The following is a 21,276-nucleotide window of genomic DNA, read 5'->3' as shown; positions in this document are numbered from 1 at the left end:
ATTCGGTTGCCTTTAACATTTATATATTACACATATATATATATATAAGATGAAATTCATATTAAGATGGTTGTCGGGTCTCGGGAGTGAGTCAAGTCATTTCTGAATGCATTTGTCAATAGGGGATTTTTGAGATCCTCATTGAGGTTTATAATTGCTTCATAGATCTGTCAGCATGTTTTCGATACTGCCCTGTGCAAATGTCACCGGGAAAACCTTGTGCTCTTTTATAAATTCGTGTTATACAAACTGTTTATTTGTTTTTTAAAGTAAGCTGTGAATGGATGAGAGTGTGTAATTTCGCTCAGAGACTCCATTACACAGCGGCGAGTTGTGTGATGCAATCTACTATAGGGAGAAATGGAAAAACAAATGTTATTAACTGCCAAGGAATAGTTTAGGAATTTTGTGTTTTTTAAGTAACCATTGACCAGCCAAAGTCAATGGATTGACAATTTAATTTGAGGGAAATGCCCACAATATTTTAATAGTGCTTAAAATCTATTTCGATTGAAGGATGGAGATTTGCTTGTTGGATCTACTGTAAACAGTGGTTGTACTCGGCAAATTATTTGGCTTGTTACCACTGTTTTGATCTGTCAGCTCAAAGGGGATGTTTGTTGAATTGTTTTATTGACGGGGAGTTCAGTTCAGGAAAGCTCTCAAATGTAGTCATATTGCTGTTGCCGATGTCACCATCACTATATGCTGCAGTGCAAGTTTAAGAATAATTTTTCATATTTTGACCTTGCTTTTAGCTCCAAAGTATATCCTAGTTGAACTATCAGATGCCAATGAATGTCAAATGTGAGGTCATCCACTTTGGACATAAAAAGAATAGAACAGGGTACTTTCAAAATGGTGAAAGGCTAAAAACAGTGGAGGTCCAAAGAGACTCGGGGGATCCAGGTACATAGATAATTAAAATGTCATGAACAGGTACAGAAAATAATCAAAAAGGCTAATGGAATGCTGGCCTTTATATCTAGAGGACTAGAATACAAGGGGGTAGAAGTTATGCTGCAGCTGTACAAAGCCCTGGTTGGACCACACCTGGAGCACTGGGAGCAGTTCTGGGCACCACACCTTAGGAAGGATATATTGGCCTTGGAGGGAGTGCAGCATATGTTTACCAGAATGATACCCGGACTTCAAGGGTTAAGTTACGAGGAGAGATCACACAAGCTGGGGTTGTATTCTCTAGAATTTAGAAGGTTTAAGGGGTGATCTGATTGAAGTTTTCAAGATATTAAGGGGAACTGATAGTTTCTCTCTATCTACCCTATTTCCACTGGTTGGGGATTCTAGGACTGGGGGCAGAGTCTAAAAATTAGAGCCAGACCTTTCAGGAGTGAAATTAGGAAACACTTCTACACACAAAGGGTGGTAGAAGTTTGGAACTCTCTTCCGCAAATGGCAATTGATGCTCGATCAATTGTTAATTTTAAATCGGAGATTGATAGCTTTTTGTTAACCAAAGGTATTAAGGGATATGGCGTTGGATCGCAGTTCAGCCATGATCTCATTGAATGGAGGAGCAGGCTCGAGGGGCTGAATGGCCTTCTCCTGTTCCTATGTCCACGTTGTGATTGGACTAGTCTCTGGATACTAATGTGCTAGTATGTCGTACAATCCTGGCTTACCACCTAATGTGAAAAAATAATCAATCCACAACAATTAGTCATGGTTCAAAAACTTAAGTGCAAACCTGGTTTCATGACATTATTTATGTTAATTGGGTAGAATAAGTCACTGAATCTGACAGTTTGGGGAAATTAATTAATACAGGAAGAAAGGTCTGTATTTTGCTTGAAAATATAATAATAATAATCAACTTTATTGTCATTGTTAGTGCACAAGTGCAGTACAACAAAATGTAGGCTTGCGGCTCCTGAGAGTGTACATTTAGATTAAGACATTTAAACATTCAACATACATTTGGCTTGTAGTATATTAACATAAATATAACCATAATAAAGTGCATTGGCAGATGTGCAGGCTTTAGAGTTTATTTGTGGAGTTCAGTAGGATGACAGCCCTGGGAAAGAAGCTGTTCCTAAATCTGGTCGTATGGGTGCGAATGCATCTGTAGCGTCTCCCAGATGGCAGGAGGGCGAACAGACTGTGGCTGGGGTGGGTAGGGTCTTTGATGATGGACCGTGACCTCCGTAAACAGCGTTTCTGGTATATGTGCTCTATGGTCGGTAGCCGGGTGCCGGTAATGCGTTGGGCAGTTTTGACTACCCGCTGCAGGGCTTTCCGGTCATAGTAGCTACAGCTGCCATACCATACTGTGATACAGTTTGTCAGGATGCTCTCTATTGTGCAGCGGTAAAAGTTAGAGAGGATCATGGGTGACAGGTTACATCCCTTCAGCCTCCTTGGGAAATATAGGCGCTGCTGGGCCTTCTTCACCAGAGAGGAGGTATTGAGGGACCAGGAGAGGTCTTCTGTGATGTGGACTCCGAGGAACTTAAAGCTGTCCACCCTTTCTACCACAGCCCCATGGATGTGGATGGGGGTGTGACAATAGGGTCTAAATTATCCCTCTGATGCCTACCCCACCCCCCAAAAAATATGTTGATTCCCTGCTGGGGTTCAGATCCAGAGGCTCGTGTCTCCCTTAATATTCAGTGGCTGTTCTTCAGATATGATAACAGCTAACTCACCACATGCTGAGGATTAAACCTGGAACTTCCCTGGCCTGTATGCTTCCGACATTCACTGGGTAAATTTGCTGACTCAGTCGGACTCCCCAGACAAGGAAAGTGGGGAAACAGCCAGGATTCCTGCCCCCGAGTGCTTTCCAGGGACTCTCTCCACTTGCTGGAAAGTGCTTCTGTGTCGATGTGGGAACAGGTCTGGAATTTAGCTATAATGACACTTCTATATTTGCGTAGCATGTATAAGGCGATTGACCACTTGGGCCGAGATATTGGAACGCTCTTGGTATATATTGAGTTGTATTCCAGCACAAGACCCCACCTTCGGTAAAAAGGACACTGCGTCACTCGTTCTTTTGGGAAGGCTCAGTTCCCCAATCAACCTTCTGCTCAAACGTCACTGCCATATTGTCACCACTACAAGCTCAGAGTGCTGAAGAGAGTGAAACTGCTGCAGCATAAACTTTTAAAATTCCAAAATTAGGAATTGTAATAAACTAAGATTCATTAGTAACTGAGTACTAAATTATGTTGAGTATGTTATTGATCACTTGTGTTGTGTATGTAATATGTGTGCTACTTTAAACCTATGGACAGGACTGCACTACTTGTAGGGCGTAGTGATACGCAGTACCACTCCTGGCCATAGGGGTATAAATAGTACTGTGGGTACTGATCTCCCCTCAGTTCCCGCCTGTGGGCATGAAGTAAAGACCTACGTGTAGTCCCTACCTCCAACCAGTAAAGACCTGTTTGAGTTATACGTTTAAGTCTTTGTGTTAATTGTTCAATACAATACACATACTTAACACTGGCGACGAGTCAGATTCTTACCCTGCGGCAGTTATTCCACGGCGGCTTCGTCCACAGACAGGACGTTGAAGAGAGGTTTCAAACCGCACCACCCCACTGGAAGCGACAGGCATTAGGACCCTGAAGCCTCCATCAGCGACTGAAAACTGGAGGACAGAAGACATCCTGCAGCTTCTTTTTCAACCTCGGTGGTGGGTAAGCCGAGCAGCGTTGGCTGCAAAGACAGGGCTGGGGGAAGTCGGAGGTACAAGGGCGATCGCGATCGGGAGATAAGGGCCATCGATCGCAATCCCTGATAAGGGCCGCACTCGGGCTGAAAGGCGCAGCGTCGGCAGACACTGAAGGCGCGAGAGCCGCGGTGAAAAGCGCGGGCCATCGATCGCGGCGGAGATAAGGGCCGCACTCGGGGCTGAAGGGAGACGGCGTCGGGGGACGGGTGAAGACCGCCAAGCGCGGGAAAACCGCCATTTTGTGGGCGGAGGACGACGGCAAGAGCGGGAAGCTGCCATCTTTGATAACAAGTAAAGAAAATAAAATCTGAGAAATTGCAAATCTACAATGCCTAAACACGGGAATATTAGCACCTTTGATAGTGACCTCGAAGATTGGGCCATATATGTTGAAAGAGTAAAAAATTATTGTAAGGCCAATAAAATTCGTGACCAAGATAAAGCTCTAACATTATTAAATTTAATGGGTGCGAAGACATACGGGCAATTGAAACACCTGTTATCACCAGATGAACCGGCGGATAAGACGTTCGATGAGATTGTTACTGTCCTGAAAGATCATCTAAACCCCACGCCGCTGATGCTAGCGGAACGATTTAAATTTTACGACAGAAGGCAGCTACAGCATGAAAGCAATGCTGAATATTTGCTGGAATTGCGTAAATTAGCGAAATATTGCCAGTTTGGAACGGGACTGACAGATGCACTACGAGACAAATTTGTGTGTGGTTTATTTAAACAGGATACACAAAAGCGACTGCTCGAGGAGAATGAGCTGACGCTTGAGAAGGCGGTCACTATGGCAGCAGCACACGAAGCCGCAGCGAGAGGCACGGCAGTAATGCAGCTACGGTCACCGGAGCTCAGTGCACACAAATTGGGTGTGAGTTCTGGCAAATGTTATCGTTGTGGAAAGACAACGCATGATCAGAACCAGTGTTGGTTTAAAAACCAAGAATGTAGAACTTGTGGTAGGCTTGGACACATAGCTAGAGTATGCAGGTCAGGGAAGAAGACCAGCAACAAGAAGTCACCGCAAGGAAAATACGCAAAAGTACACAAGGTGGCCGAACAGGAGTCCGATTCAGACGCTAGCAGTAATGAACTGGCTGGCTTAAGCAGTATTGAACTGGCTAGCTTAAGGGTACTCAACGTGGGTAAGGGTGCAGACCTCCAGACAATTTGGGTCACTCTTCAGATAGAAGGAGTCCAAGTAAAACTGGAATTGGACACTGGATCGGCATTGACGGTCATAAATAAGAAAGATTATGGAAGGTTATTCCAACATATTCCCCTACAGGATACGGAGCTCATATTGAAAACATACACGGGGCAAAGAGTGTACCCCATTGGGAAAATTGAGGTCACAGTGGTCCACAAGGGCGAAGAAAGTCAAATAATGGACTTATATGTGCTATCTGAAGGAGGTCCTCCACTACTAGGACGGGAGTGGATTAGGAAAATGAATATCGACTGGCATTTCCTACAAACAATAACGAGTGAGAACTCGGTGAACATAATCAACCCAGACTCTGGAACTGATGATGGTAAGACCAACCCGTGTGCAAAAGACAAAGTTTCAGCACAGAATTCCACTGAGATAGAGAATTCTGAGTCTGTCCAGTCTACTGACATGCACATTTCTGAGGGACACTGGGCTCGAACTCAACTCCATTTCAAACTGCAACAGCAATTAGAACAAATGATTCGCCGTTTTGAGCAAGAGATGAATGCGACGAAAGAGTTCTTTGATATAGAGTGGGAACATCTGGAAAGACAACAGAAGCAGCTGCTGGAGCAAATGGAGCAGGAGCACACAAAACGTCTGATGTCAGAGGAGTTAACGGTCAGCCAACTCCTGCATATGCTGAAGGACAGGACTCTGAAATGGGAAAAACTTGAACACGAACTTCAATATTCAAACGAAAGGGGTTCGGAGCTCTCAAAGGTTATTGGAAGAGCTGAGGTGGCAACACAGACTGAGATGGCTGCAACAGAGCAGCCCTTGGATGCCAAAAGTACGCTGACTCACGTCAACGTAGAACAACAGACCGCTGAAACAGCTGCTACGGTAGAGGGATTGAATAGTCCGATCAATCAATCTCCAAAAGAAGTTGAAGTAGTAAAATCTCAAATGAGGTCATTAGTAAACGACTTGCTGAAAGCCCAGAAAAAGCTGGATGAAGAGGTACGCATGAAGAAGTCTCTTCAGGAAAGATGTCTGGACTTGGAACAAAAGCTGGCTAACGCCCAGCTGGGTATGGAGGAAATAGAAGACCCTCTCGCTGGCCTAGATCAGGACGACACCGAATATTACCATGACCTATTGAGTGACACTGAATATTATAGTGACCTGGTCTGCCCAGCTTGTGATGAAAACTCCCAAAGTGCAGAAATCAGGATGAATCACTTAAAGTCTAAGGAACATAGGGAGATGGTGGCGCTACAGCTGGCAGCTGACAGGGGAGCCCAGAGAGTCTCTAAGAAGCAGAAAAGGAAAAGATGAAGCAGAAGATGATAACCATCTGAACCATTATCACCCCTACCAGATCTCACACGTGGTCCCTCCGAACGGAGCCAAATCAGTTCGGAAGTTCAAGCTGTTAAATCCATGGAAGGACTATTGAATGAGTCACTCCAGTAACGTGAACCGACTACACCACAGAGACTGAATCTGTGAACTATTTTCCGCAGAGACTGAATCTGTGATCTGTTTTGACATGAAGTTATCTATGTTATTCTGTTATGTAAACCTGAAGTTATATATGTATATATGTTATTACGTTATGTTAAATGGGGAGATGACTGTAAAGCTAAGAAGGGAGGAATGTTGTGTATGTAATATGTGTGCTACTTTAAACCTATGGACAGGACTGCACTACTTGTAGGGCGTAGTGATATGCAGTACCACTCCTGGCCATAGGGGTATAAATAGTACTGTGGGTACTGATCTCCCCTCAGTTCCCGCCTGTGGGCATGAAGTAAAGACCTACGTGTAGTCCCTACCTCCAACCAGTAAAGACCTGTTTGAGTTATACGTTTAAGTCTTTGTGTTAATTGTTCAATACAATACACATACTTAACAACTTGTGCCTTCTATTCGTAAACAAGGCAAAGTGTCTTCTGAGTCTTAGAAGCTAAGACACATTACCTTCTCGGTGTAGTTTATGAGATTGTTTAGTTCCCCTGTGCAAACAGCTTTTCTGGCTGAGGGCCAGAAGTTGAGCAGGTGTTCAGCTCCTAGTCTTTAGCCAGTGCTGGTGTGTGATTGGTTTCTAGGAGGTGAGAGTCATGGTGATTCGCCTGGTTTTGTGTGTATTTATATTGCTGAACCACTTTAGGAAACACTTCTGCAATACTAGATGAGCTTCTGAGAGCTGTGGAAATCTCCCTGTTCCTATCATGGGATAGTTTCCACAGCAGCCTGCACAAGATTAAAAGCAACGATGATTGTGCAACTGTTTTTAAGTTACAAATTATAATTGTGTTTCTGGTCACTGTGATGTCCCCAGTGGTTCAGAAACCACCTCTTTTGAGGCAGCACACAGTCTCCAGAAACAACAGTGTTACCGTGTTTGCTTAGCTAGTTACCAGTGGGAAAACTGCATTGTCATCCTCGAGACAAAAGTGGCAGCAATAGTTTGAACTCAAGTGGACACAGTCTTGTGCTGCTTAGATTTGACACTGCAGGAAGTATAACTAGTGCAATGTCAAACCTAGTTTGAGAAATACTTGGGACTTCCCTAGGACCCCTTGGATACTTTATGATACAAAGTTAGAATCATAGAATGATATTTCCAAATTCGCTGACGACACTAAACTAGGAGGAGGGGTGGGCTCTGATGAGGATGTCAGGAGGCTACAGTGCGATTTGGACAGGTTGGGGGAATGGGCGGATACGTGGCAGATGCACTATAATGTGGATAAATGCGAGGTTATCCACTTTGGGGGTAAAAACAGGAGGGTAGATTATTATCTAAATGGCAATAGATTGGGAGATGGGGAAGTGCAGAGGGACCTGGGTGTTCTTGTGCACCAGTCACTGAAGGAGAGCATGCAGGTGCAACAGGCGATTAAGAAGGCAAATGGTATGTTGGCCTTCATATCAAGGGGGTTCGAGTATAGGAATAGGGATACCTTACTACAGCTGTACAAGGTGCTGGTGAGACCGCATCTGGAGTATTGTGTACAGTTTTGGTCGCCCCATCTGCGGAAGGATGTTCTTGCCATGGAAAGAGTGCAACGGCGATTCACCAGGCTGATACCTGGAATGGCGGGAATGACCTACGAAGAGAGATTAAATAGTTTGGGCTTGTACTCACTGGAGTTTAGAAGATTGAGAGGGGATCTCATCGAAACATATAAAATTATGGCAGGCCTGGACAGGCTGAATTCAGAGAGAATGTTTCCAATGGCCGGGGAGCACAGAACCAGGGGCCACAGTCTAAAAATAGCGGGCAAATCATTTAAAACAGAGATGAGGAAGAATTTCTTCACTCAAAGAGTGGTGAGCCTGTGGAATTCCCTGCCACAGAGGGCTGTGAAGGCTAATTCAATAAATATTTTCAAGAGAGAATTGGATATATTTCTGAAGGCTAAGGGGATTAAGGGTTACGGAGAAAAGGCGGGGACGGGGTACTGAACTGGTAAGATCAGCTATGATCTCAGACGAAGATCAGCCATGATCTCATTGAATGGCGGAGCAGGCTCGAAGGGCCGAATGGCCTACTCCTGTTCCTATCTCTATGTATCTATGTATACAGAACCGAAGGAGGCCATTCAGCCCATCGTGCCTGTGGTAGAGCTGTCCAATTAATCCTGTTCTTTCCCCATAGCCCTGTATATATTTTTTCATTCAAGTTGCCTTTGAAATGTTTTAGAAATGTGGATGTTCCTGCTGTAAAAACATTTAAGTTTAACAGCAGATCTCTGTACCTGTGTGAAGTACACATGTGCAGGCGTCTCTTCTGATCCCGAGAATTAAAGCAAATCCAAATCAGCTTCTGCCAGGCTGGAATTGATTCTGTCGTTCCCATTCCGAGTCCAGTAGCTATTGGTATAGAAGCAGTTTCCATACAGCATTAATGATATATTTTGTTGGGAGCAGAGCTTAATTTCAGGGAGGCATGCTTTGTACATTGAGGCCAGTGACCTGAGCTGTTTATCTTCATGTTCATGCTCTTTGACTAGCAGGAGTCCAGGGGCAAAGAACAAACCTGAGCAGTACAAGTACAAACATTGCCTTCCTGAAACTTCAATACTTCCATTATCAGTGGTACTTGAAGCTGACTGAGCACAAACTGCGGATCCAAACAGCAACTTTCCTGGTCTGTATGTCGCTACTAATAAGATAACATTTACTATTCTCTGTCTGCGTACAGCCTCATATTTATGAAGCTCTTAAAACTATCTAGGCATTCCTAAACTATCTGAACTGATTTTCACTCATTTCCTCTTGTTTCCATGGGGATTTTAGGGAGTATGCCATTTGGTTCAGATGCTTTGTTAATACTATAATTACCTGAGTTTCTTCATAGCACATACTTTACTAACATTGGAATCGCTAGATGAAAAAAGACCACGGTCCCTCTAGTTCACCTTCTGCCATCCTGGTAGTCCTATGATCCAACGATAATGGGGTTGTTGACCAATCACAGCGATCAATCTCTATCACTGAGTCTACAACAGACCCAGACATGAGGTGAGGAAAACCCCCAGTGGGGGAGAGCTTTGGGAACCAGAGGTCCAAAGTCACCTGTTCCTCCCGAGCATGCTGCACTCCCCACACGTCACCTCTCAAATTACTCATAGACTGGATCCCAAAATATTATATTCTGAAAGAAATCTATTTTATTTTGAATGAATCAATACTAACTGCTTCCACCGTCACCCCAGTGAGCCTGTTCCATAGATTCACCGTTCGCTCGCTGAAATAATGGTTCCACAGGTTAGTTTAGAATTTCCTCCCCTTCAAGCGCAGGCTGTGTCCTCTGGTTCTACTGTCCTGGACAAGGTGAAACGGCTCGTCATGGTCTATATTATTTAGTCTATTTAGAATCCTAAAAACAGCAATCATATCGCCTCCTAACCTTCTCCTTTCCAGTGAGAACATGTCCAATTTACATAATTGCTCATAAATCAATCCCTCCATCCCCTCAACCATTTTCTGGTTGCTCTTTTCTGTATCTTTCCAACAGCTGCAATATGCTTATTGTACTGCGGCGATCAGAACTGCACACAGTGTTCTAAGTGCGGCCGCACCAATGATTTATAAAGGGGCAGGATTACCTCACCATGTTGGCTCAATATTAAATTTTTAATGCATCTCAACATCTGATTTGTTTCACTTACTTTCACTGAGTATTGTTGCAATAGCTTCAATTTTTTGTCAATCAGGGCCCCTAGATCTCTCTCATTTTCCATGCACATTGTTTCCTTTCTATTCAAGCAATAGTTCCTTTTTTTTTTGTCCCCACGTGAAGCACTGCCACCTGTCTGCTCATTTCTCAAGTATATTCAAATTCTCCTGTAGCTTATCCTGTTCAATTTTGGAGTCAACCACCTTCATTAGCTTTGTATCATCTGCAAACTTAGCTGTTATGTTTGTGACTCCTAGTTCCAGATCATTTATGAAGATATTAAACAAGAGGTCTTCAAACAGACCCCTGTGGGACCCCACTGGTAACATTCTCCCAGGCTGGTGCCAGTCCCCGTGCCACCACCCTCTGGGTTCTATTGGTCAACCAAGTACATAGCCATTGTAAAATATCTCCACTCATTCCCACCTTTTTTTTCAGTACCAGCCTTTGCAGAGGAGGTGTATCAAAGGCCTCACTGAAATTCCACGTAGGCTAGATTTTATCTATGAAGTTAATTATGAAGAATTAATTTAATATATCTAACCTTTCCTCTTAAATTTTCTATCTATCTTTTAAAATTCATTCTTGGGATGTCGGTGTTGCCCATCCCTAGTTTCTCTGAGAAGGTGGTAGTGAGCCGCCTTATGTTTGATACAACTAAGTGGCTTACAACTAAAAGGGTAGTTAAGGGTCAACCATGTTGGTGTGGCACTAGAATCACGTGATTCAGACCGGGTAAGGACGGCAGGTTTCTTTCCCTAAAGGACATTAGTGAACCAGTTGGGTTTTTGCAACAATCCGATAGCTTTATGGTCACTTTTACAGATACCAGCCTTTTATTTCCAGATTTTTAAAACGGAATTCAAATTCTCAAATGGTGGGATTTGAGCTCAAATTCTTGGTATCTTAGTCCAGAATTCGGGATTACTAATCCAGTAACATAACGACAATGCCACTATACCCCAGTCACTACATTACCGTATCCCAGTTTGTCAAGGACAGGTCTGATTTTTAATCTTTGAATTTCTTTTTATCGCCTATAGGACCTGGGCATTGCTGGCAAGGCCAGCATTTATTGCCCATCCTTAAATATTTCTGAGCTGTCATCAATCTGCCTTTCCATTATACATTTACAGATTCTCATATTCTTTGCTCCTATTGGGAGATGTGCAAGAATAATGGATTTGTTTTTATAAAATGTACTTAACTACCTCTTCCCCCCCACCCACCCTGTTACCCTCTGCAAAGGAAAGTTCCTTGCCTCTGATCAACTCTACCTCCACGTGGCCTTCCTGAGATTGGGAGGTCATGTTGTGGTTGAGGAGGTGCATGCCGTTTGTTTACGGCACTCCTTATAGAAATAAAAATTCTAATATAAAATGAGTGTTTATAATAGCTATTGCCTGACTGGAGTGCAGCACCAGATTAATTGGAAACCCATGTGGACCATATCCTCTTCGTTCACAACACCTTGTTCTGGATGTGAGCTATCTGTTTATAATCATCTAGATTTGTATTTGTCTTACCTTTGATGTCCTTTCACTTTTGGTGCATGGGAATCTTCCGGAAACCATTAGATCCTGAACAGATGTTTTATACCTCACTTAAAGGATATCGGATTCACTTGTAAATTTGGACCAATTCCTGTGCCTGTTGGCAATCGCTCCAAACTTGAATTGGCACAGACCTGCTTTGGTCTGAGACCCAGATGAAATTACAGTGCTGTGGAAAAAGGTGCAAGGACATGCCATTTAAATCCCAAAGATTTTAAAAAGCTGATGCCCTTTACTTCCTGCACCCTTCTTCCCTCCCCATACTCACTGAAACTTATTTGTGGGGCTAACTAAAGAAATAGGAATTGCCTCGTGATTAACATAGTGTATGTGAGTGAGACGGAGAGATCGAGAGAGATAAAAGTTTGTAATAGCATTGTCTATATTGGCTGCTCGGAGACATCATTCTGTCCCATCATTTAACTTGATTAAGTGATGACTCAAGTCTCCATAAATCACTTTGCTTATTTAGCATGGTGGACAAGCTGTACAATGTGGTGAACAAGCTGTACAATGTGGTGAACAAGCTGTACCATTGTTTTCTGCTCTCCAAATATAAGGGACCAACTTGTATGACATGCATGGTTTTATTAAAGTGGTAACCCTGAAATACGAGAATGGCTTCTGCACTATATTTTAATGGCATTCTGTGCAAATTATTTAATTCTGTATTTTTGGAAATGATACCAGAGTATGCAGGTTCTGTTTTACTGTATTAAATGCCCTGTAATGCATTATCTCGGACACAGGCATCCCACTAAGTGAGTATCGTGGGGTATTTATCCCATTCAAAGTGTGACCAGCTCTGCAATATGCCATAAAAACACAGATGGGGATTTGACACCGCACCATTGCCTCTGGGATCTGGATTCAAAGCCCGCCGAGATTGATGTTATCAAAGTTTCTGGCTGTAGGTGTCCAATTAAATGAATTTGGACAGTCTTAATCCAGTCTCTAGTGGCTGTGGGTTCACAGTGCAAAACTGTTACTAATTCGGCACTGATTAGCAGTTACCCTTGGAAAGGCCACAGAACGGCTGGATGCGAGGAATGGTGCAGTAGGGGATGCTTTTCTGAAGTTGGTACTCGGACATGTTGGGCAGAGTAGAGGGAGCCTTTTCCTACATCTGGCTGAGCTATAAGGTTGGCGAGTGCTTGATGCTGGCTCTGCATGCCTGAAATGGGAAGAGTTCCATTCTCCAGCAATAACGTCCTTCAACTTGATGAGCACAAACATTTAAAGACAAAAAGACAAATGGTGTCCTGGGTTTTAAAGGCGCAGGAAGAAATGTTAAATTGGTACAAGGTTAGGCCTTGCTGTATTATTGTGAGCAGTTCTAAACACCTTTTATTGTAGGAATGATATGAGAGTCAAGGAAAGGGTATAGAATTATTACAATGACAGTTATCACAAAAAGGCTTGTAATTAGGACTCTTTCACTGGAACAGAGTAGGTTAAGTAGAGAATCTATTGGAGGATTACAAAATTATGAAAGATTTTGACAAATAGTAAAAGATTGTTTGTGAATGGTGAGTAAGTAACAAGGGGTGGGGAGATTCCAGATTATCACGGGAAGAATGAAGGGGGAAGTTGGAAGGTTTTTGTCAGTTATTAGAACATGGTGTTCAGACACCGACTATAACATATTTTGTAAGGTAATTAAATACGTATTTGAAAAGGAAGAAAGGATATGGGGAAAGTGAAGAGAAATAGATTAAAGTAGATCGGTCCAGTTGAAGATCTAACATTGGCACGATAGACTGTAGGCCTCCTTGCTGTAAATTCTATGGTCTGGCAACACACTCTATTAGTTTGTTTCCATTCAAGTACATATCTCACAAGAAGTTTGTCCATTGTGTACCCCCCGTGATATTACTTATTGTCCATTGCCAATGACTGCATCATCTGTTTAGTAAACTCATCGATGTGGGAAGATAGTTGCTTTTTACAAGTGGAAGCAAACTCTGTATATTGTGCAAAATAGCAGCTGGTCAGGAAACGCTTTGACTTGTTTAGAACTCTTTGTTGGTTTTGGATGTGTGCTCACTGGCTTCAAATCAACTTTGGACTTTTGGTATACAGTACTTGTCATTTTTCCCAATATTATTTATTGAGTGTACAATACATGCCACATAATTGCAGAATGTGGCGATGGACTATTAACGCTATTTAGTGACTTCTGTTGAAGTAAATGGCTCCTTCTCCCACATTGCTAGTCCTTAGAATGGCTCATTTATTTGGATTGTGCTTATCAACACAGCAAACAAAATACCACAAATTAATGAAAGGGTGGCATTGTTTTAAAATCTAAGTTGCCACCAAGTTTTGTGAAGTCTTCTGGACAAGTTAACGCAGAATAAATATACAGTGAAAGTGTACATTACAGTAAGGAATTTAATTGTGGTCATATCCGGGGGCCCAGCAGTGATAGGTTATACAGATCTTTGAAAGATGACCTGCAAATGATCTTATACGATTAATGTTTGCATGAATGATCAGGCACTAGTCAGTACTACAACGTTTCATGCAATTAAGAGTTAAGTCCTGGACCATGTTTTCTCGCTGCCCGATGGAATGGGTAGGCGACCTGCTCCTTCTGCTAGTACTGTTGTAGAATTGTAAGAGAAGTCCGGCATAGTGGTTAGCACTGTTGCCTCACAGCGCCAGGGACCCGGGTTCAAATCTGGCCTCGGGCGACTGTCTGTGTGGAGTTTGCACATTCTCCCTGTGTCTGCGTGGGTTTCCTCCGGGTGCTCCGGTTTCCTCCCACAGTCCAAAGATGTGCAGGTTAGGTTAATTTGGCTATGATAAATTGACCCTTAGTGTTAGGGGATTAAATACATGGGGTTACGGGGATAGGGTGGGATATGTGTCGGTGCAGGCTCGATGGGCCGAGATGGCCTCTATCTGCACTGTAGATTCTGTGATTCTGTGAAGTCTGTGCTGAATTTTCCCCATCTGCCCGAGACATACTGAGATTGAGAATTCAACCTCTGGGGAAAGTGCTGGCATGAACCTGTGTGCTGTTCCTCAGTGACCCAGCATGTTAACACAAATGAACTGTGCCATCGTGCTGGCTCATTTATTTTTAATCTAGGTGTTGAATTTTTTAATAGTTTTTTCCATTCCGTCTGGTCCAAACAGGTTCTTACTCTAAAAAGACCGTGTTTTCAGAACAATTTGGATGGTGGGTGGCTATAAGGCCTCCTCCACCCCCTCCAAAAAAAAATCTTAGTCTTTGGATCCTTTCTGAAGAGCCCTAGGATAGGAATAGCATAGAATCTACTGATGATTTATTTGCTAACTGGGCATTTGCTCTACTCTCTCGAGCCCTGAGTTTCGCTCTTGTTGATCGATTGTCCCTTGCCAGACTAGATGCTCTAAAGTCGCTGAGCAGCAATTCCTCTCGTCCTTTGACTGTGCTACTGGTTTATCCTTGCTCTTTTCTGCAGTCTGCTAAATCATGTTGGTCCCTGTGTGTTTATTGTATCTCACCCAAAATGATAACCTAATTCCGAGCACCGCTGGTGGATGTAACACAGTATTTCCTGACTTTGTTTTGCTTGTGGCTGAACTTGTATTTTAAAAATGAAGTACAACAAATCTCTCGTTAAAGCACCAGCTTCACAAAGTATTACTGAATCTGAATCATTCCAAAAGCACTAACATATTTTGGATACTGGTGTTACAGCAGCCTCTACAGTGATCACATTGAGGGGTTCACTTGGAGCCAGGGCACAGTTTGAACAATTCACAACTGTCACCTGAATGTTCAATGTGGATTACTGTTTTGGAATGATTCTGAGGTATTACATAGGCCGTTCGGCCCATCAGACCATGCAAGTGGTTATGCTCCTCCCGCCCTTCTTCATCTCACCCCATCAATGTATCCTTCTATTCCTTTCTCCCTCATGTGTTTATCGAGCTTCCCCTTAAATGCATCTATACTATTCGCCTCAACCACTCCCTGTGGTAGCGAGTTCCACATTCTCACCACTCTCTGGGTAAAGAAGTTTCTCCTGAATTCCCTATTGGATTTATTAGTGACTATCTTTTATATTTATGGCCCCTAGTTCTGGTCTCCCCCAAACTTATTGACAGAGACTGAGATATCAATTGTTACTCTTTAGTATAAAGTTTATTGTGTAATTTTTGGCATAACCTTGTACTGGCACTGTTCATCTAGTCTGTCATTGTGCTCCATATTAAGGATGAGACGTTTAATCATTTTGCTCTTTCTCTCTCTCCCCTCTCCCCCCCCCGCCCCCCCTCGTCCTCTCCCCTCTCCCCCCCGCCCCCCCTCGTCCTCTTCCCCCTCTTTCCCCCCCCCCCTCGTCCTCTCCCCTCTCTTTCCCCCCTCCCCCTCTCTCCTCCCCCCCTCGTCCTCTCCCCTCTCTTTCCCCCCCCTCGTCCTCTCCCCTCTCTCCCCCCCCCTCGTCCCTCTCCCCTCTCACTCCCCCCCCCCCCTCGTCCTCTCCCCCTCTCTTTCTCCCCCCCCCCCCGTCCTCTCCCCCCCTCTTCCCCCCCCCCCCTCGTCCCTCTCCCTCTCCCCCCCGCCCCCCCTCGTCCTCACCCCTCTTTAACCCCCCCTCGTCCTCTCCCCTCTCTTTCCCCCCTCCCCCTCTCTCCTCCCCCCTCGTCCTCTCCCCTCTCTTCCCCCCCTCGTCCTCTCCCCTCTCTCCTCCCCCCCTCGTCCTCTCCCCTCTCACCTCCCCCCCCTCGTCCCTCTCCCCCTCTCTTTCTCCCCCCCCCCGTCCTCTCCCCTCTTCCCCCCCCCCCTCGTCCTCTCCCCTCTCCCCCCCTCTCCCCCCCCTCGTCCTCTCCCCTCTCTTCCCCCCCCCTCCCTCGTCCTCTCCCCTCTCCCCCACCCCTCGTCCTCGCCCCTCTCCCCCCCCCCCTCGTCCTCGCCCCCTCTCTCTCTCCCCCCCCCCCTCGTCCTCTCCCCTCTCTCCTCCCCCCTCGTCCCCTCCCCCCTCTCCTCCCCTCTCTCTCTCTCTCCTCCCCCCCTCGTCCTCCTCCCTCTCTCCTCCCCCCTCGTCCTCTCCCCTCTCTCCCCCCCCCCTCGTCCCTCTCCCGTCTCTTCCCCCCCCCCCCGTCCTCTCCCCTCTCCCCCCCCCCCCTGTCCTCTCCCCTATCTTCCCCACCCCCCCCACCCCCCCTCGTCCTCTCCCCTCTCTTCCCCCACCCCCCCTCGTCCTCTCCCCTCTCTTCCCCCCCACCCCCCCCTCGTCCTCTCCCCTCTCTCCCCCCCGCCCCCCCTCGTCCTCTCCCCCTCTCTCCCCCCCGCCCCCCCTCGTCCTCTCCCCTCTCTCTCCCCCCCCCCCCCCGTCGTCCTCTTCCCCTCTCTCCTCTCTCCTCCCCCCCCTCGTCCTCTCCCCTCTCTTCCCCCCCCCGTCCTCTCCCCTCTCCCCCCCCCCCCCCTGTCCTCTCCCCTCTCTTCCCCCCCCCCCCACCCCCCCTCGTCCTCTCCCTCGTCCTCTCCCCCGTCCTCTCCCCTCCCCCCTCGTCCTCTCCCCTCTCTCCTCCCCCCCTCGTCCTCTCCCCCTCTCTCCCCCCCCTCGTCCTCTCCCCTCTCTTCCCCCCCCCTCTCCCCTCTCTTCCCCCCCCCCTCCCCGTCCTCTCCCCCTCTCCCCCCCCCCTGTCCTCTCCCCTATCTTCCCCCCCACCCCCCCTCGTCCTTTCCCCTCTCTTCCCCCCCCCCCCACCCCCCCTCGTCCTCTCCTCTCTCTTCCCCCCCCCCCCCACCCCCCCTCGTCCTCTCCCCTCTCTCCCCCCCGCCCCCCCTCGTCCTCTCCCCTCTCTCTCTCCCCTCCCCCCCCCCCCCGTCGTCCTCTCCCCTCTCGTCCCTCTCCCCTCTCTCCCCCCTCGTCCTCTCCCCTCTCTCCCCCCCTCGTCCTCTCCCCTCTCTCCCCCCCCTCGTCCTCTCCCCTCTCTTCCCCCCCCCCTCGTCCTCTCCCCCTCTCTTCCCCCCCCTCCCCGTCCTCTCCCCTCTTTCTCCCCCCCCCCTGTCCTCTCCCCTATCTTCCCCCCACCCCCCCTCGTCCTTTCCCCTCTCTTCCCCCCCCCCCCACCCCCCCTCGTCCTCTCCTCTCTCTTCCCCCACCCCCCCCTCGTCCTCTCCCCTCTCCCCCACCCCTTGTCCTCTCCCCTCTCTCCCCCCCGCCCCCCCCTCGTCCTCTCCCCTCTCTCTCTCCCTCCCCCCCCCCCCGTCGTCCTCTCCCCTCTCGTCCTCTCCCCTCTCTCCCCCCTCGTCCTCTCCCCTCTCTCCCCCCCTCGTCCTCTCCCCTCTCTCCCCCCCCTCGTCCTCTCCCCTCTCTTCCCCCCCCCCTCGTCCTCTCCCCTCTCTTCCCCCCCCTCCCCGTCCTCTCCCCTCTTCTCCCCCCCCCTGTCCTCTCCCCTATCTTCCCCCCACCCCCCCCTCGTCCTCTCCTCTCTCTTCCCCCCCCCCCACCCCCCCCTCGTCCTCTCCCCTCTCCCCCACCCCTTGTCCTCTCCCCCCCCCGCCCCCCTCGTCCTCTCCCCTCTCTCTCTCCCCCCCCCCCCCCCGTCGTCCTCTCCCCTCTGTCCTCTCCCCTCTCTCCTCCCCCCCTCGTCCTCTCCCCTCTCTTTCTCCCCCCCCCCCCCCCCGTCCTCTCCCCTCTTCCCCCCCCTGTCCTCTCCCCTCTCCCCTCCCCCACCCCCCTCGTCCTCTCCCCTCCCCCACCCCCCCTCGTCCTCTCCCCACTCCCCCCCCTCGTCCTCTCCCCCTCTCTTCCCCCCCCCCCCACCCCTTGTCCTTTCCCCCCCCACCCCTCGTCCTCTCCCCTCTCTTCCCCCCACCCCCTCGTCCTCTCCCCCCTCTTCCCCCGCCACCCCTCGTCCTCTCCCCTCTCTCCTCCCCCCCTCGTCCCTCTCCCCTCTCACCTCCCCCCCCCTCGTCCTCTCCCCTCTCTTCCCCCCACCCCTCGTCCTCTCCCCTCCCCCCCTCGTCCTCTCCCCTCTCCCCCCCTCGTCCTCTCCCCTCTCTTCCCCCCCCCCACCCCTTGTCCTTCCCCCCCCCACCCCTCGTCCTCTCCCCTCTCTTCCCCTCGTCCTCTCCCCCCTCTTCCCCCCCCCCACCCCTCGTCCTCTCCCTCTCACCTCCCCCCCCTCGTCCTCTCCCCTCTCACCTCCCCCCCCTCGTCCTCTCCCCTCTCTTCCCCCCCCCCCCCGTCCTCTCCCCCTCTCCTCCCCCCCCCCCCCCCTCGTCCTCTCCCCTCTCCCCCCCCTCGTCCTCTCCCCTCTCTTCCCCCCCACCCCCCTTCGTCCTCTCCCCTCTCCCCCCCCCCCTCGTCCTCGCCCCCTCTCCCCTCCCCCACCCCCCTCGTCCTCTCCCCTCCCCCACCCCCCCTCGTCCTCTCCCCAACCCCCCCTCGTCCTCTCCCCACTCCCCCCCTCGTCCTCTCCCCTCTCTTCCCCCCCCCCCCCCACCCCTTGTCCTTTCCCCCCCCACCCCTCGTCCTCTCCCCCTCTCTTCCCCCCCCACCCCTCGTCCTCTCCCCCCTCTTCCCCCCCCACCCCTCGTCCTCTCCCCTCTCTCCTCCCCCCCTCGTCCTCCTCCCCTCTCACCTCCCCCCCCTCGTCCTCTCCCCTCTCTTCCCCCCCCCTCGTCCTCTCCCCTCTCCTCCCCCCCCCTCGTCCTCTCCCCTCTCCCCCCCCTCGTCCTCTCCCCTCTCTTCCCCCCCCACCCCCCTTCGTCCTCTCCCCTCTCTCTCCCCCCCCCCCCCTCGTCCTCGCCCCTCTCTCCCCCCGCCCCCCTCGTCCTCTCCCCTCTCTCCTCCCCCCCTCGTCCTCTCCCCTCTCTCCTCCCCCCCCTCGTCCTCTCCCCTCTCTCCTCCCCCCCCTCGTCCTCTCCCCTCTCCTCCCCCTCGTCCTCTCCCCTCTCCCCCCCCCCCTCTCCCCCCCCTCGTCCTCTCCCCTCTCCCCCCCCCCTCTCCCCCCCTCGTCCTCTCCCCTCTCCCCCCCCTCGTCCTCTCCCCTCTCTTCCCCCCCCCCACCCCCCCCTCGTCCTCTTCCCCCCCCCTCGTCCTCTTCCCCCCCCTCGTCCTCGCCCCTCTCTCCCCCCGCCCCCCCTCTCTCCCCCCCTCGTCCTCTCCCCTCTCTCCTCCCCCCCTCGTCCTCTCCCCTCTCTTCCCCCCCCCCCCCCCCCCTCGTCCTCTCCCCCCCCTCGTCCTCGCCCCTCTCTCCCCCCGCCCCCCCCCTCGTCCTCTCCCCTCTCTCCTCCCCCCCCTCGTCCTCTCCCCTCTCTTCCCCCCCCCCCCCCTCGTCCTCTCCCCTCTCTTCCCCCGCCCTCGTCCTCTCCCCTCTCCCTTTTCCCCCCCCCGTCCTCTCCCCTCTCTTCCCCCCCCCCCCCCCGTCCTCTCCCCCCCCCCCCCTGTCCTCTCCCCTATCTTCCCCCCACCCCCCCCTCGTCCTCTCCCCTCTCTTCCCCCCCCGCCCCCCCCTCGTCCTCTCCCCTCTCCCCCCCCCGTCGTCCTCGCCCCTCTCTCCCCCCCCGCCCCCCCTCATCCTCTCCCCTCTCTCTCCCCCCCCCTCGTCCTCTCCCCTCTCTCCTCCCCCCCTCGTCCTCTCCCCTCTCCTCCCCCTCGTCCTCTCCCCTCTCCCCCCCCCCTCTCCCCCCCTCGTCCTCTCCCCTCTCCCCCCCTCGTCCTCTCCCCTCTCCCCCCCTCGTCCTCTCCCCTCTCTTCCCCCCCCCCCCACCCCCCCTCGTCCTCTCCCCCACCTCGTCCTCGCCCCTCTCTCCCCCCGCCCCCCCTCTCTCCCCCCCCTCGTCCTCTCCCCTCTCTCCTCCCCCCCTCGTCCTCTCCCCTCTCTTCCCCCCCCCCTCGTCCTCTCCCCTCTCTTCCCCCGCCTCGTCCTCTCCCCTCTCTCTTTTCCCCCCCCGTCCTCTCCCCCTCTCTTCCCCCCCCCCCCGTCCTCTCCCCCCCCCCCTGTCCTCTCCCCTATCTTCCCCCCACCCCCCCCTCGTCCTCTCCCCCTCTCTTCCCCCCCCGCCCCCCCTCGTCCTCTCCCCTCTCCCCCCCCGTCGTCCTCGCCCCTCTCTCCCCCCCGCCCCCCCCTCATCCTCTCCCCTCTCTCTCCCCCCCCCCCCGTCGTCCTCTCCCCTCGTCTCCTCTCCCCTCTCTTCCACCCCCCCTCGTCCTCTCCCCTCTCTTCCCCCGCCTCGTCCTCTCCCCTCTCTTTCCCCCCCCCGTCCTCTCCCCTCTCTTCCCCCCCCCCCCCCCCCCCCGTCCTCTCCCCTCTCCCCCCCTGTCCTCTCCCCTCTCTTCCCCCCACCCCCCCCTCGTCCTCTCCCCTCTCCCCTCCCCCACCCCCCCTCGTCCTCTCCCCTCTCCCCTCCCCCTCGTCCTCTCCCCTCTCTTCCCCCCCCCCCCCACCCCTCGTCCTCTCCCCTCTCTTCCCCCCACCCCTCGTCCTCTTTCCCCCCCCCACCCCTCGTCCTCTCCCCTCTCTTCCCCCCACCCCCACCCCTCGTCCTCTCCCCTCTCTTCCCCCCCACCCCTCGTCCTCTTCCCCCCCCCCCCCCCCACCCCTCGTCCTCTCCCCTCTCTTCCCCCCACCCCTCGTCCTCTCCCCCCACCCCCTCGTCCTCTCCCCCCGCCCCTCGTCCTCTTCCCCCCCCCCCCCCGCCCCTCGTCTC

At 50.9% G+C, this 21,276-nt stretch overlaps 1 protein-coding gene across 11 annotated transcripts in view; it reads left to right on the top strand.

Moving 5' to 3' along the window:
- Positions 1-21,276, top strand: part of dennd4a (DENN/MADD domain containing 4A) — a 156,908-nt gene that overhangs the window by 853 nt on the left and 134,779 nt on the right. The gene's annotated exons all lie outside the window — the stretch shown is intronic.

Source organism: Somniosus microcephalus, chromosome 27 (genome assembly GCF_052327205.1).
Source record: "Somniosus microcephalus isolate GS21.2 chromosome 27, FLI_Smic_1.0, whole genome shotgun sequence".
In the NCBI taxonomy this organism is placed as follows: domain Eukaryota; kingdom Metazoa; phylum Chordata; class Chondrichthyes; order Squaliformes; family Somniosidae; genus Somniosus; species Somniosus microcephalus.
This window is presented reverse-complemented; position numbering and strand designations above follow the sequence as displayed.